General features: G+C 41.9%; 2 non-coding genes across 2 annotated transcripts; one reads left to right on the forward strand and one right to left on the reverse strand.

The window, feature by feature from the left end:
* Window positions 1-255: 255 nt before the first annotated feature.
* On the reverse strand, window positions 256-369 carry LOC140274328 (U5 spliceosomal RNA). The gene has a single exon (XR_011908293.1). It is a non-coding gene; the product is annotated as a U5 spliceosomal RNA (small nuclear RNA).
* Window positions 370-12,910: 12,541 nt separating this feature from the next.
* LOC140274381 (U2 spliceosomal RNA) lies at window positions 12,911-13,094 on the forward strand. The gene has a single exon (XR_011908336.1). It is a non-coding gene; the product is annotated as a U2 spliceosomal RNA (small nuclear RNA).
* The last annotated feature ends 2,570 nt before the right edge of the window (window positions 13,095-15,664 follow it).

Consider the following 15,664-nt stretch of genomic DNA (forward strand, 5'->3'; position numbering starts at 1 on the left):
AGCAGTGTTCTTTTTATGGCCATAGGTGGCCAGAGTGTCACGTTGCACCTCCGCCCACCCGCTGCACTGAGCACTCTTCAGCCCTTTTAAATGGTATAACTTTGCACTCCCGCATGCTCCAGCAAGCACCATTCAAGCAACAACTTTGCACTCCAGCTTCGAACATCGGCACAGTCGCAACAAGTAAGGCGACTCTACTCAGAGAAGTCACTCTGCAAAGTAGCAAGATTTCTTTTGCACAGACAGAAAGGGCTTCACCCGCAAAGGTAAAGCCTGCCAATAATAGAAACAACTCATTAGTACTGCTCTCCACGGAAGTCTTTAGTAAAAGGCGAAAGACTTGTATGTTATGAAGAGAAACCAGAGTACGATTATCCGTCACTGCGGGAGCAGGGCATCAGGCGTGGTGAGCTTTGCTTGGTTGAGACGCTTGCCCCCCCCCCCCCCCCCCCCCCCCCCTTGCTCCTCGGCTGACCAAGTAGGAACAATCGGGCCCTCTTCGATGGCTGCCTTGTCTTTTACTCTATGCAAAAGACAAGGCAGCAACAAAAACACCACGAGAATCCCGTATTGAGGCTTTGTTCTGACCGCTCATTCAGTGTCGCGTTTCTTTCAAGCAATTCTTCCGGTTAGCCGACACTCGGCTCGCTCCCATAGCCGTGTTAAAGTCTACTTCGCATTCACTCTCTTTTCTCTGCAGACTCTTGGGATTTTATCTATAAAATGAATTCCTTCACTCAAACTATGTTAAAACTGCTTTGTCGTTCATATTTACCATGTCTAGAAAGATTTAAACAAAAAAAACAACGTTGTACTTTGCAGTAAAAGAAAGAGCAAATCTAAAGTTTCAGGAATCCGAGAATAAGTTTACTTTCATGAGTTCTTCACGATTTCGGATTTTGCTATAAAATGAATTCCTTCACTCAAACTAAATTAAAACTGCTAAACCGCTAATCTGTTACATGTAAGGCAGATGTCAAATTCACCGAAATAGGATCTAAGGGTATTCGGCCAATCGAGCTGTAGCAGCTTCGGTAAAAGAGTATAAGTTGAAGAGTTTGTGAATAAAGGTGTGCGCACACATAGTGTGCTGTACGAAAATAGGCAGGGAGCAATGCCGGCTGGGGTATATGTTCTTGTATGTTGTCTGACTGTTTGATTTGAATGTGTTGTGTAAGTGTCCTGTTGAATGTTACATGTTTGGGCTTTGGCACGCTTCACTGTGGTTGTTAACTGTGTGGTGTGTCCTGAAATGTTATATGTTTGGGCTGTGTGACATGCTTAATGCTTGTCAGTAGCTACCCACTTATTCATATATAGCAACTGACAACATAAGAAGTCTGGACATACTTTGATAGTAGTTGTAGAAGTATCCTTATTGATAATAGATAAACTAATTCATAGTGATAGAACAGTAGATGAACAGGTGCCTGCACGTCTCACGAAAATAAAATGGGTGTATGATTGCTGACGGCAGAGCAATACTGCCAAACTTATGAGTGCTTGTGGCAAACTTGATTCAGTGTCTTGACGTGTATACGCTGTTTCGCTGACTTGATTGTCACAAGAAACAAAGTGTGTTTGATAAGATCCGACCATTTTATTACGGGAGGATCAGTATGTATGGATTCTGATGTGACTGATAAACCCATTCGTATCTTAAGCATAATCTAATACGTGAGACAACGCCCTGGCACACAATCAAAAAAAAAAGAGAGAGCGGTTTTGTGTCCCCACAGTCCATAATGTAGAAAAGAGAGAAAAAAGCCTTTCTGATTTGGTGTGTGTGCTCATAGTGCAGAGTGTAGAGAAAAGAGAGAAAAGAAAGCCGTTTTGGTGTCACGGGTGTTGTGACTTACACACACACATTTCTGAATTGAGAAAATAAATTATTTTAGAGGAAGCAGTAGAGTTTAGATCCCACATTTGTTGATAGGCATTCATTTATTTCTTCACTTCTGATGAAGTTTCAACAATAAACAACAAACTTTGTATTATGAGAAAGAACCAGACTCATTCTTCAGGAATCCGAAAATAAGCACGAATTCGGATTCTCCTATAAAACGAATTAATTAACTCAAACCAAGTTAAGACTGCTTTGTCCTTCATATTTATTCATGTCTAATCAAGTTTCAACGATAAACAACGTTGTACTTTGTAGAATGAGAAAGAACTTCTTCAGCAATAAGCATCTCTCGACATATGACGAAATACAGATTTTGCTATAAAATTAATTTCTTCTATCAGCGTGACTTAAAACTGTTTGTCCTCCTTATTTATCCACTTCAAATCAAGTTTCAACAATTTAAAAAAAAATGTAGTTTGAGAAAGAACAACTTAATCTTCAGCAATCAGTATAAAAAGAGGGTAACAAAAGGTGCAAATGCCAACCATACATCACTAAAAGGTGGAGCGGAAGTATTCAGCGTCAAGTAGGTGTGAATGTTCGACCAAAATTTGTAAAAAGTGGGTAAGAAAAGGTTCGAATGCCCGACTAAATATTAACAAAAGCGGGAGGAGAGGTCTTCGGATGAGAGTGGGTGAGAATTTCCTACCATACAAGTATGGTGGAGAGGAAGCTGTGATTGGCCGACAATAGTAAAAAGCAGGTGAGAAAAGGTGCGAATGTCAAAACATACATGATCAAAACAGGGAGCGGAGGTGTTTGGCTGCGACAAGGTGTGAATGTCTACCCATAATTAATGAAAAACGGGCAACAAGTAGGTTCGAATGCCCAACCATACATCATCAAAAGCAGGAGTGGATGTGTTCGGCTTCAAGAAGGTATGAATGTCTATCAATAATTGCTATAAAACATGAAAGAAAATTTTCGAATATCAAACCGCACATAATCGTAAGCGGGAGAGGAGGTGTTCCGCTGCAAGAAGGTGTGAATATCCACCCATAATTACTGAAAAATGGGTAAGAAAAGGTGCGAATGCCCAACCATACATCATCAAAAGCAGGAGTGGATGTGTTCGGCTACAAGAAGGTTTGAATGTCCGACGATAGTTTGTAAAAAGCGGGTAAGAACAGGTTTGTATGCCCGACTGTACACAATCAAAAGAGGGAGCGGAGTTGTTCAGCTACAAGAAGGTGTGAAAGTCCGACCATGGTTTGTAAAAAGCGGGTAAGAACAGGTTCGTATGCCCGAATATACACCATCAAATGCGGGAGCGGAGGTGTTCGGCTTTGAGTAGGTGTGAATCTCCAACCATAATTGCTGAAAAATGTGTTAGAAAAGGTAAGAATGCCGGTCCATACATCATCAAAAGCGGGAGAGGTGGTGTTCGGCTGCAAGTAGGTGTGAATGTCCAGCCATAATTACTCACAAATGGGTAAGAAAAGGTAGTATTGCCAGACCATACATCATCAAAACAGGGAGCGGAGGTGGTTAAGCTGCAAGAAGGTGTTAATGTCCGACTAAAGTTTGTAAAAAGCGGGTAAGAAAAGGTGCGAATGCCCGACAATGTATGATCAAAAGAGGGAGCGGAGGTTTTCTGCTGAAAGAAGGTCTGAATGTCCAACCATAATTTGTAAAAACCGGGGAAGAAAAGGCTCGAAAGCCCGACTATACACCATCAAAAGCTGGAGCGGAGGTGTTCAGCTGCAAGAAGGTCTGAATGTCCATCAATAATTGCTAGAAAACATGAAAGAGAATTTTCGAATATCAAACCGCACATGATGATAAGCGGGAGAGGAGGTGTTCAGCTGCAAGAAGGTGTGAATGTCCACCCATAATTACTGAAAAATTGGTAAGAAAAGGTGCGAATTCCCAACCATACATCATCAAATGCACGAGTGGATGTGTTCGGCTACAAGAAGGTTTGAATGTCCGACCATAGTTTGTAAAAAGCGGGTAAGAAAAGGTTCGAATGCCCAAACATACACCATCAAAAGAGGGAACGGAGGTGTTCCGCTGTAAGAAGGTGTGAATGTCCGACCATAGTTGGTAAAAAGCGGGTAAGAAAAGGTTAAAATACCCGACTGTACACAATCAATAGCGGGAGCGGAGTTGTTCGGCTACTAAAAGGTGTGAAAGTCCGACCCTGGTTTTAAAAAGCGGGTAAGAAAAGGTTCGAATGCCCGAACATACACCATCAAAAGAGGTAGGCGGAGGTGTTCCGCTGTAAGACGGTGTGAATTTCCGATCATAGTTGGTAAAAAGCGGGTAAGAAAAGGTTAAAATACCCGACTGTACACAATCAAAAGAGGGAGCGGAGTTGTTCAGCTAAGAGAAGGTGTGAAAGTCCGACCATGGTTTGTAAAAAGCGGGTAAGAAAAGGTTCGTATGCCCGAATATACACTATCAAAACCTGAAGCGTAGGTGTTCGGCTGCAAGAAGGTGTGAACGTCCGACCAAAGTTTGTGAAAAAGCAGTTAAGAAAAGGTTCGAATATCTAACCAAACACAATCAAAAGCGGGAGCAGAGCTGTTCGACTGCAAGTAGGTGTGAATGTCAGAGAATAATTTGCAAAAAGCTGATGAGAAAGGGTGACAAATCCCGACTATACACCATCAAATGCGGTAGCGGAGTTGTTCGGCTGTGAGTAGGTGTTAATTCCTTCACTCAAACTATGTTAAAACGGCTTTTACCTTCATATTTATCAATGTCTCGATAGATTTAAACAAAAAAACAACGTTGTACTTTGCAATAAAAGAAAGAGCAAATCAAAAGTTTTAGGAATCCGAGAATAAGCTTATTTTCATGAGTTCTGCACGATTTCGGATTTTATGTATAAAATGAATTCATTCACTCAAACCAAGTTAAAACTGCTTTTTCCTTCATATTTATCAATGTCTAGATCGACTTCAACAAAGAACAACATTGTATTTTGCAGTAGAAGAAAGAGTAAAACTGAAGGATCAGGAATCCGAGAATAAGCTTCTTTTCATACGTTCTGCATGATTTGGGATTTTATGTATAAAATGAATTCCTTCACTCAAACTAAGTTAACACTGCTTTGTCCTTCATATGTACCCATTTCTACATATATTTCAAGCATAAACTTCCTCATACTACCCTGAATGAGAAAGAGCCACACTTGTGATTAAGCCATACGCCCCTTTTGAGGAGTTCTGCATGATTTGGGATTTTATCTATAAAATCAATTCCTTCACTCAAACTATGTTAAAACGGCTTTTACCTTCATATTTATCAATGTCTCGATAGATTTAAACAAAAAAACAACGTTGTACTTTGCAGTAAAAGAAAGAGCCAATCAAAAGTTTTAGGAATCCGAGAATAAGCTTATTTTCATGAGTTCTGCACGATTTCGGATTTTATGTATAAAATGAATTCATTCACTCAAACCAAGTTAAAACTGCTTTTTCCTTCATGTTTATCAATGTCTAGATCGACTTCAACAAAGAACAACATTGTATTTTGCAGTAGAAGAAAGAGCAACACTGAAGGATCAGGAATCCGAGAATAAGCTTATTTTCTTATGGGCAAGTGGGAACTGCTTTGTCCTTCATATTTATCAATGTGTAGATGGATTTCAACTTCTTCTACTGCAAAGTCCAATGTTTTTCTTTGTTGAAGTCGATCTAGACATTGATGAATATGGAAGGACAAAGCAGTTTTAACTTGGTTTGAGCAAAGCAATTCATTTTATAGCAAAATCCGAAATCGTGCTGAACTCATGAAAGCAGGCTTATACTCGGATTCCTGAAACTTTAGATTTGCTCTTTCTTTTACTGCAAAGTACAACGTTGTTTTTTTGTTTAAATATTTCTAGACATGGTAAATATGAAGGACAAATCAGTTTTAACATAGTTTGAGTGAAGTAATGCATTTTATAAGCAAAATCCCAAATCATGCAGAACTCACGAAATGCTTTTTCTCGCTTTTCACTGCTTTTTACAAACTTTGGTAGGACTTTCACATCTTCTTGCATCCGAACACATCCGCTCCCGCTATTGATTGTGTACAATCGGGTATTTTAACCTTTTCTTACCCGCTTTTTACAAACCATTGTTGGACTTTCACACCTTCTTGCAGCCGAACACCACCTCTCCCGCTTTTGATGATGTATGGTCCAGTATTCTTACCTTTTCTAACACATTTTTCAGCAATTATGGTCGGACATTCACACCTACTCACAGCTGGACACCTCCGCTCCCGCTTTTGATCATACAATGTCGGGACATCGCTCCTTGTCTTACCAGCTTTTTACAAACTTTAGTCGAACATTCACACCTTCTTGCAGCTGAACACCTCCGCTCCCGCTTTTGATGATGTATAGTCGGGCTTTCGAGCCTTTTCTTACCCGGTTTTTACAAATTATGGTTGGACATTCAGACCTTGCAGCCGAACACCTCCGCTCTCTCTTTTGATCATACATTGTCGGGCATTCGCACCTTGTCTTACCCGCTTTTTACAAACTATAGTCAGACATTCACACCTTGCAGCTGATCCTCCGCTCCCTGTTTTGATCATGTGTGGTCTGGCAATACTACCTTTTCTTCCCCCGTTTGTGAGTAATTATGGCTGGACATTCACACCTACTTGCAGTCGAACAGCTCTGCTCCCGCTTTTGATTATGTTTGGTTGGATATTCGAACCTTTTCTTAACTGCTTTTTACAAACCATGGTCGTACTTTCACACCGTCTTGTAGCCGAACAACTCCGCTCCCGCTATTGATTTTGTACAGTCGGGTATTTTAACCTTTTCTTACCCGCTTTTTACCAACTATGGTCGGACATTCACACCGTCTTACAGCGGAACACCTCCGCTCCCGCTTTTTATGGTGTATAGTCGGGCATTCGAACCTTTTCTTACCCGCTATTTACAAACTATGGTAGGACATTCAAACCTTCGTGTATCCGAAAACCTCCGCTCTCTCTTTTGATCATACATTGTCGGACATTCGCACCTTTTCTTACCCGCTTTTTACAAACCATGGTTGGACTGTCACACCTTCTTGTAGCCGAACACATCCGCTCCCGCTATTGATTGTGTACAGTCGGGTATTTTAACCTTTTCTTACCCGCTTTTTACCAAGTATGGTCGGACATTCACACCTTCGTACAGCGGAACACCTCCGCTCCCTCTTTTGATGGTGTATGTTCGGGCATTCAAACCTTTTCTTACCCGCTTTTTCCAAACTATGGTCGGCTATTCACAGCTTCCTCTCCACCATACTTGTATGGTGGGATATTCACACCCACTTGCATCCGAAAACCTCCGCCCCAAATTTTGTTGATATTTAGTCGGACATTCACACCTTACCCGCTTTTGGCAAACTATGGCCTTCTTGCAGCCAAACAACTCTGATCTTGCTTTTGATGATGTAAGGTTGGGCATTCAGACCTTGCTTCACCTGCTTTTCACCAAATATAGTCGGACATTCACACCTTCTTGCAGCCGAACACTTCCGCTCCACCTTTTAGTGTTCTATCACACCTTTTTTTTCACCGCATTTTATACATTATGGTTTGAAATTTTCAACCACTTTCATCCAAAGACCTCTCCTCCCGCTTTTGTTAATATATTTGAACTTTAGTTTGACATTCAAACCTTCTTGCAGCTGAACACCTCCGTTCCCGCTTTTGATCATACATTGTCAGGCATTCGCACCTTGTCTTACCCACTTTTTACAAACTTTAGTCGAACAGTCACACCTTTTTGCAGCCGAACACCACCTCTACCGCTTTTGATGATGTATGGTCCAGCATTCTTACCTTTTCTAACACATTCTTCAGCAATTATGGTCGGACATTCACACCTACTCAGAGCCGAACACCTCCGCTCCCGCATTTGATGGTCTATAGTTGGGCATTCTACAGCGGAAAAGACTCATTCTTATATTTGGTTAGATATTCAAACCTTTTCTTAACTGCTTTTTACAAACTTTGGTCGGACGTTCACAATATCTTGCAGCCGAACACCTCCGCTTCCGCTTTTGATGGTGTATATTCGGGCATACGAACCTTTTCTTACCCGCTTTTTACAAACCAAGGTCGGACTTTCACACCTTCTCTTAGCTGAACAACTCCGCTCCCTCTTTTGATTGTGTACAGTCGGGTAATTTAACCTTTTCTTACCCGCTTTTTACCATCTATGGTCGGACATTCACACCGTCTTACAGCGGAACACCTCCGCTCCCTCTTTTGATGATGTATGGTTAGGCATTCGCACCTTTTCTTACCCATTTTTCAGTAATTATGGGTAGACATTCACACCTTCTTGCAGCTGAACACCTCCTCTCCTGCTTATGATCATGTGCAGTTTGATATTCGAAAATTTTCTTTCATGTTTTCTAGCAATTATTGATGGACATTCAGACCGTCTTGAAGCTGAACACCTCCGCTCCCACTTTTGATGGTGTATAGTCGGGCTTTCGAGCCTTTTCTTCCCCGGTTTTTACAAATTATGGTTGGACATTCAGACCTTCTTGCAGCCGAAAACCTCCACTCCCTCTTTTGATCATACTTTGTCGGGCATTCGCACCTTTTCTTACCCGCTTTTTACAAACCATGGTCGGACTTTCACACCTTCTTGTAGCCAAAGAACTCTGCTCCCGCTATTGATTGTGTACAGTCGGGTATTTTAACCTTTTCTTACCCGCTTTTTACCAACTATTGTTGGACATTCACACCGTCTTACAGCGGAACACCTCCGCTCCCTCTTTTGATGGTGTATGTTCGGGCACTCGAACCTTTTCTTACCCGCTTTTTACAAACTATGGTCAGACATTCAAACCTTCTTGTAGCCGAACACATCCACTCCTGCTTTTGATGATGGGTATTCAAACCTACTTGTTGCCCGCTTTTCATTAATTATGGGTGGACATACACACCTTGTCGCAGCCAAACACCTCCGCTCCCTGTTTTGATCATGTATGATTGGACATTCGCACCTTTTCTCACCCGCTTTTTACTATGGTCGGCCATTCACAGCTTCCTCTCCACCATACTTGTATGGTGGGATATTCACACCCACTTGCATCCGAAGACCTCCGCCCCCACTTTTGTTGATATTTAGTCGGTCATTCGCAGCTTACCCGCTTTTGGCAAACTATGGCCTTCTTGCAGCCAAACACCTCTGATCTCGTTTTTGATGATGTAAGGTTGGGCATTCAGACCTTGCTTCACCTGCTTTTCACCAAATATAGTTGAACAGTCACACCTTCTTGCAGCCGAACACTTCTGCTCCACCTTTTAGTGTTCTATGGGGTATTCACACCTTTTTTTTCACCGCATTTTATAGATTATGGTTGGAAATTCTCACCCACTCTTATCCTCTTAAGACCTCTCCTCCTGCTTTAGTTAATATATAGTCGGGCATTCGAACCTTTTCTTACCCGCTTTTTACAAATTTTGGTCTAACATTCATACCTACTTGCAGCCGAACACCTCCGCTCCCGCTTTTGATGGTGTATAGTCGGGCTTTCGAGCCTTTTCTTCCCCGGTTTTTACAAATTATGGTTGGACATTCAGACCTTGCAGCCGAAAACCTCCGCTCCCTCTTTTGATCATACATTGTCAAGCATTCGCACCTACTTGCAGCCGAATACTTCCGCTTCACCTTTTAGTGATGTATGGTTGGCACTTGCACCTTTTCTTACCCATTTTTCAGTAATTATGGGTGGACATTCACACCTTCTTGCAGCTGAACACCTCCTCTCCCACTTATGATCATGTGTGGTTTGATATTCGAAAATTTTCTTTCATGTTTTCTAGCAATTACTGATGGACATTCAGACCTTCTTTCAGCTGAACACCTCCGCTTCTGCTTTTGATGGTGTATGTTCGGGTATTCGAACCTTTTCTTACCCGCTTTTTACAAACTATGGTTGGACATTCAAACCTTCTTGTAGCCGAACACATCCACTCCTGCTTTTGATGATGCATGGTTGGGCATTCAAACCTTTTCTTACCCATTTTTCAGTAATTATGGTTGGACACTCACACCTTCTTGCAGCTGCACACCTCCTCTGCCGCTTATGATCATGTGCGGTTTGATATTCAAAAATTCTCTTTCATGTTTTCTAGCAATTATTGTTGGACATTCAGACCTTCTTGCAGCTGAACACCTCCGCCCCCACTTTTGTTGATGGTGTATAATCGGTCATTCGCACCTTACCCACTTTTGGCAAACTATGGCCTTCTTGCAGCCAAACACCTCTGATCTCGCTTTTGATGATGTAAGGTTGGGCATTCAGACCTTGCTTCACCTGCTTTTCACCAAATATAGTCGGACATTCACACCTTCTTGCAGCCGAACACTTCCGCTTCACCTTTTAGTGTTCTATGGGGTATTCACACCTTTTTTTTCACCGCATTTTATAGATTATGGTTGGAAATTCTCACTCACTCTCATCCGAAGACCTCTCCTCCCACTTTTGTTAATATATAGTCGGGCATTCGAACCTTTTCTTACCCGCTTTTTACAAATTATGGTCGAACATTCACACCTACTTGCAGCCGAATACTTCCGCTCCACCTTTTAGTGATGTATGGTTGGTATTTGCACCTTTTCTTACCCTCTTTTTATAATGATTGCTTAAGATTAAGTTGTTTTTTCTCAAACTACAACATTTTTTTAATTGTTGAAACTTGATTTGAAGTGGATAAATAAGGAGGACAAACAGTTTTAAGTCAGGCTGATAGAAGGAATTAATTTTATAGCAAAATCTGTATTTCGTCATATGTCGTGAGATGCTTATTGCTGAAGAAGTTCTTTCTAATTCTACAAAGTACAACGTTGTTTATCGTTGAAACTTGATTAGACATGAATAAATATGAAGGACAAAGCAGTCTTAACTTGGTTAGAGTTAAGGAATTCGTTTTATAGGAGAATCCGAATTCGTGCATAACTCGTAAAATAGAGCTTATTTTCGGATTCCTGAAGAATGAGTCTGGTTCTTTCTCATAATACAAAGTTTGTTGTTTATTGTTGAAACTTCATCAGAAGTGAAGAAATAAATGAATGCCTATCAACAAATGTGGGATCTAAACTCTAGTGCTTCCTCTAAAATAATTTCTTTTCTCAATTTAGAAATGTGTGTGTGTAAGTCACAACACCCGTGACACCAAAACGGCTTTCTTTTCTCTCTTTTCTCTACACTCTGCACTGTGAGCACACACACCAAATCAGAAAGGCTTTTTTCTCTCTTTTCTACATTATGGACTGTGGGGACACAAAACCGCTCTCTCTTTTTTTTTTTGATTGTGTGCCAGGGCGTTGTCTCACGTATTAGATTATGCTTAAGATACGAATGGGTTTATCAGTCACATCAGAATCCATACATACTGATCCTCCCGTAATAAAATGGTCGGATCTAATCAAACACACTTTGTTTCTTGTGACAATCAAGTCAGCGAAACAGCGTATACACGTCAAGACACTGAATCAAGTTTGCCACAAGAACTCATAAGTTTGGCAGTATTGCTCTGCCGTCAGCAATCATACACCCATTTTATTTTCGTGAGACATGTGCAGGCACCTGTTCATCTACTGTTCTATCACTATGAATTAGTTTATCTATTATCAATAAGGATACTTCTACAACTACTATCAAAGTATGTCCGGACTTCTTATGTTGTCAGTTGCTATATATGAATAAGTGGGTAGCTACTGACAAGCATTAAGCATGTCACACAGCCCAAACATATAACATTTCAGGACAAACCACACAGTTAACAACCACAGTGAAGTGTCAAAGCCCAAACATGTAACATTTCAGGACACACCACACAGTTAACAACCACAGTGAAGTGTCAAAGCCCAAACATGTAACATTCAACAGGACACTTACACAACACATTCAAATCAAACAGTCAGACAACATACAAGAACATATACCCCAGCCGGCATTGCTCCCTGCCTATTTTCCTACAGCTCACTATGTGTGCGCACACCTTTATTCACAAACTCTTCAACTTATACTCTTTTACCAAAGCTGCTACAGCTCGATTGGCCGAATACCCTTAGATCCTATTTCGGTGAATTTGACATCTGCCTTACATGTAACAGATTAGCGGTTTAGCAGTTTTAATTTAGTTTGAGTGAAGGAATTCATTTTATAGCAAAATCCGAAATCGTGAAGAACTCATGAAAGTAAGCATATTCTCGGATTCCTGAAACTTTAGATTTGCTCTTTCTTTTACTGCAAAGTACAACGTTGTTTTTTTTTTTGTTTAAATCTTTCTTGACATGGTAAATATGAAGGATAAAGCAGTTTTAACATAGTTTGAGTGAAGGAATTCATTTTATAGATAAAATCCCAAGAGTCTGCTGAGAAAAGAGAGTGAATGCGAAGTAGACTTTAACACGGCTCTGGGAGCGAGCCGAGTGTGGGCTAACCGGGAGAATTGCTTGAAAGAAACGCGACACCGAATGAGCGGTCAGAACAAAGCCTCAATACGGTGTTCCCGTGGTGTTTTTGTTGCTGCCTTGTCGATTGCACAGGGGCAAGCGTTTCAACCAAGCAACGCTCAGCATGGGGAAGGTGGCTATGGCAACTAGCCTGATGCCCTGCTCCCGCAGTGACGGATAATCGTACTCTGGTTTCTCTTCATAACATACAAGTCTTTCGCCTTAGCAGCACTAATGAGTTGTTTCTATTTTTGGCAGGCTTTACCTTTGCGGGTGAAGCCCTTTCTGTCTGTGCAAAAGAAATCTTGTTACTGTGCAGAGTGACTTCTCTGAGTAGAGTCGCCTTACTTGTTGCGATTGTGCCGATGTTCGAAGCTGGAGTGCAAAGTTGTTGCTTGAATGGTGCTTGCTGGAGCATGCGGGAGTGCAAAGTTATACCATTTAAAAGGGCTGAAGAGTGCTCAGTGCAGCGGGTGGGCGGAGGTGCAACGTGACACTCTAGCCACCTATGGCCATAAAAAGAACACTGCTACAAGTGCGCATTGTGCAAGCAAGGGCCCTCGGACCTGAAACAGTGGACAGTTATCGCTTCTCGGCCTTTTGGCTAAGATCAAGTGTAGTATCTGTTCTTATCAGTTTAATATGTCCTCTATACGAGGACTACATATTAAATGGATTTTTAAGAATAGGAGTTGAAAAAGAAGCTTGCTCCGTTCACTCCAAGCATCGACCCAGTACTGCAGTGCCGCTGGGAACGGTGCGCTCTTCTCTGCTCTTGTGAAAAAGCAAACAGCGGTCCAGGATGGAAGTTTCAGGGAGCCCAAGATGAAACTTTCTTTTAATCTGCTGAGAAAAGAGAGTGAATGCGAAGTAGACTTTAACACGGCTCTGGGAGCGAGCCGAGTGTGGGCTAACCGGGAGAATTGCTTGAAAGAAACGCGACACAGAATGAGTGGTCAGAACAAAGCCTCAATACGGTGTTCCCGTGGTGTTTGTGGCTGCCTTGTCTTTTGCACAGAGTAAAAGACAAGGCAGCCATCGAATAGGGCCCGATTGTTCCTACTTGGTCAGCCGAGGAGCAAGGGGGGGGAGCAAGCGTCTCAACCAAGCAAATCTCACCAAGTAGGAACAATCGGGCCCTATTCGATGGCTGCAACACCTGAAAGAGATATTGATGAGAGACCCGATCAAGAGCTTTTTCAAAGTCTAAATTTAAGATGACAAGCCGGGTGTTTCTGTCTCTAGCGTAATCAATGATGTCTCGAATCAGTACGAGGCTGTCGGTGAGTTGTCTCTCTGAGATGGCACAAGCCTGGTCTGGGTGAATTACCTCCTCTAAAACAGAGGACATCCGTGTCGTTAAAACCTTGCTAAAAAGTTTACAGTCAAAGTTTAAAAGTGTGATGGGCCTCCAATTCTTTAGGTCAGTCTTATCATTTTTATCAGAAGTAAAGAAATAAATGAATGCCTATCAACAAATGTGGGATCTAAACTCTAGTGCTTCCTCTAAAATAATTTCCTTTCTCAATTTAGAAATGTGTTCGAAAAGGTAAAAATGCCGGTCCATACATAATCAAAATCGGGAGAGGTGGTGTTCAGCTGCAAGAAGGTCTAAATGTCCATCAATAATTGCTAGAAAACATGAAAGAAAATTTTCGAAAATCAAACCACACATGATCATAAGTGGGAGAGGAGGTGTTCAGCTGCAAGAAGGTGTGAATGTCCACCCATAATACCTGAAAAATGGGTAAAAAAAAGGTGCGAATGCCCAACCATACATCATCAAAAGCAGGAGTGCATGTGTTCGGCTACAAGAAGGTGTGAACGTCCAACCAAAGTTTGTAAAAAGCAGTTAAGAAAAGGTTCGAATATCCTACCATACATAATCAAAAGCGGGAGCAGAGCTGTTCGACTGCAAGTAGGTGTGAATGTCAGATCATAATTTGCAAAAAGCTGATGAGAAAGGGTGAGAATGCCCGACTATACACCATCAAATGCGGGAGCGGAGTTGTTCGGCTGTGAGTAGGTGTGAATCTCCGACCATAATTGCTGAAAAATGTGTTAGAAAAGGTAAGAATGCCGGTCCATACATCATCAAAAGCGAGAGAGGTTGTGTTCGGCTGCAAGTAGGTGTGAATGTCCAGCCATAATTACTCACAAACGGGTAAGAAAAGGTAGTATTGCCAGACCATATATGATCAAAACAGGGAGCGGAGGTGGTTCAGCTGCAAGAAGGTTTGAATGTCCGACTAAAGTTCAAATATATTAACAAAAGCGGGAGGAGAGGTCTTCGGATGAGAGTGGTTGAAAATTTCCAACCATAATGTATAAAATGCGGTGAAAAAAAGGTGTGATAGAACACTAAAAGGTGGAGCGGAAGTGTTCGGCTGCAAGAAGGTGTGAATGTCCAACTATATTTGGTGAAAAGCAGGTGAAGCAAGGTCTGAATGCCCAACCTTACATCATCAAAAGCGAGATCAGAGGTGTTTGGCTGCAAGAAGGCCATAGTTTGCCAAAAGCGGGTAAGGTGCGAATGTCCGACTAAATATCAACAAAATTTGGGGCGGAGGTCTTCGGATGCAAGTGGGTGTGAATGTCCGACTATATTTGGTGAAAAGCAGGTGAAGCAAGGTCTGAATGCCCAACCTTACATCATCAAAAGCGAGATCAGAGGTGTTTGGCTGCAAGAAGGCCATAGTTTGCCAAAAGCGGGTAAGGTGCGAATGACCGACTAAATATCAACAAAAGTGGGGGCGGAGGTCTTCGGATGCAAGTGGGTGTGAATATCCCACCATACAAGTATGGTGGAGAGGAAGCTGTGAATGGCCGACCATAGTAAAAGGCGGGTGAGAGAAGGTGCAAATGTCAAACCATACATAATCAAAACAGGGAGCGGAGGTGTTCTGCTGTAAGAAGGTGTGAATGTCCAACCATAGTTGGTAAAAAGCGGGTAAGAAAAGGTTAAAATACCCGACTGTACACAATCAATAGCGGGAGCGGAGTTGTTCGGCTACTAAAAGGTGTGAAAGTCCGACCATGGTTTGTAAAAAGCGGGTAAGAAAAGGTGCGAATGCCCGACAATGTATGATCAAAAGAGGGAGTGGAGGTTTTCGGCTGCAAGAAGGTCTGAATGTCCAACCATAATTTGTAAAAACCGGGGAAGAAAAGGCTCGAAAGCCCGACTATACACCATCAAAAGTGGGAGCGGAGGTGTTCAGCTGCAAGACGGTCTGAATGTCCATCAATAATTGCTAGAAAACATGAAAGAAAATTTTCGAATATCAAACTGCACATGATCATAAGCGGGAGAGGAGGTGTTCAGCTGCAAGAAGGTGTGA

The sequence above is a fragment of the Leuresthes tenuis genome, unplaced genomic scaffold, assembly GCF_036924035.1.
Source record: "Leuresthes tenuis unplaced genomic scaffold, fLeuTen1.0.hap1 SCAF_17, whole genome shotgun sequence".
NCBI classification, from domain to species: domain Eukaryota; kingdom Metazoa; phylum Chordata; class Actinopteri; order Atheriniformes; family Atherinopsidae; genus Leuresthes; species Leuresthes tenuis.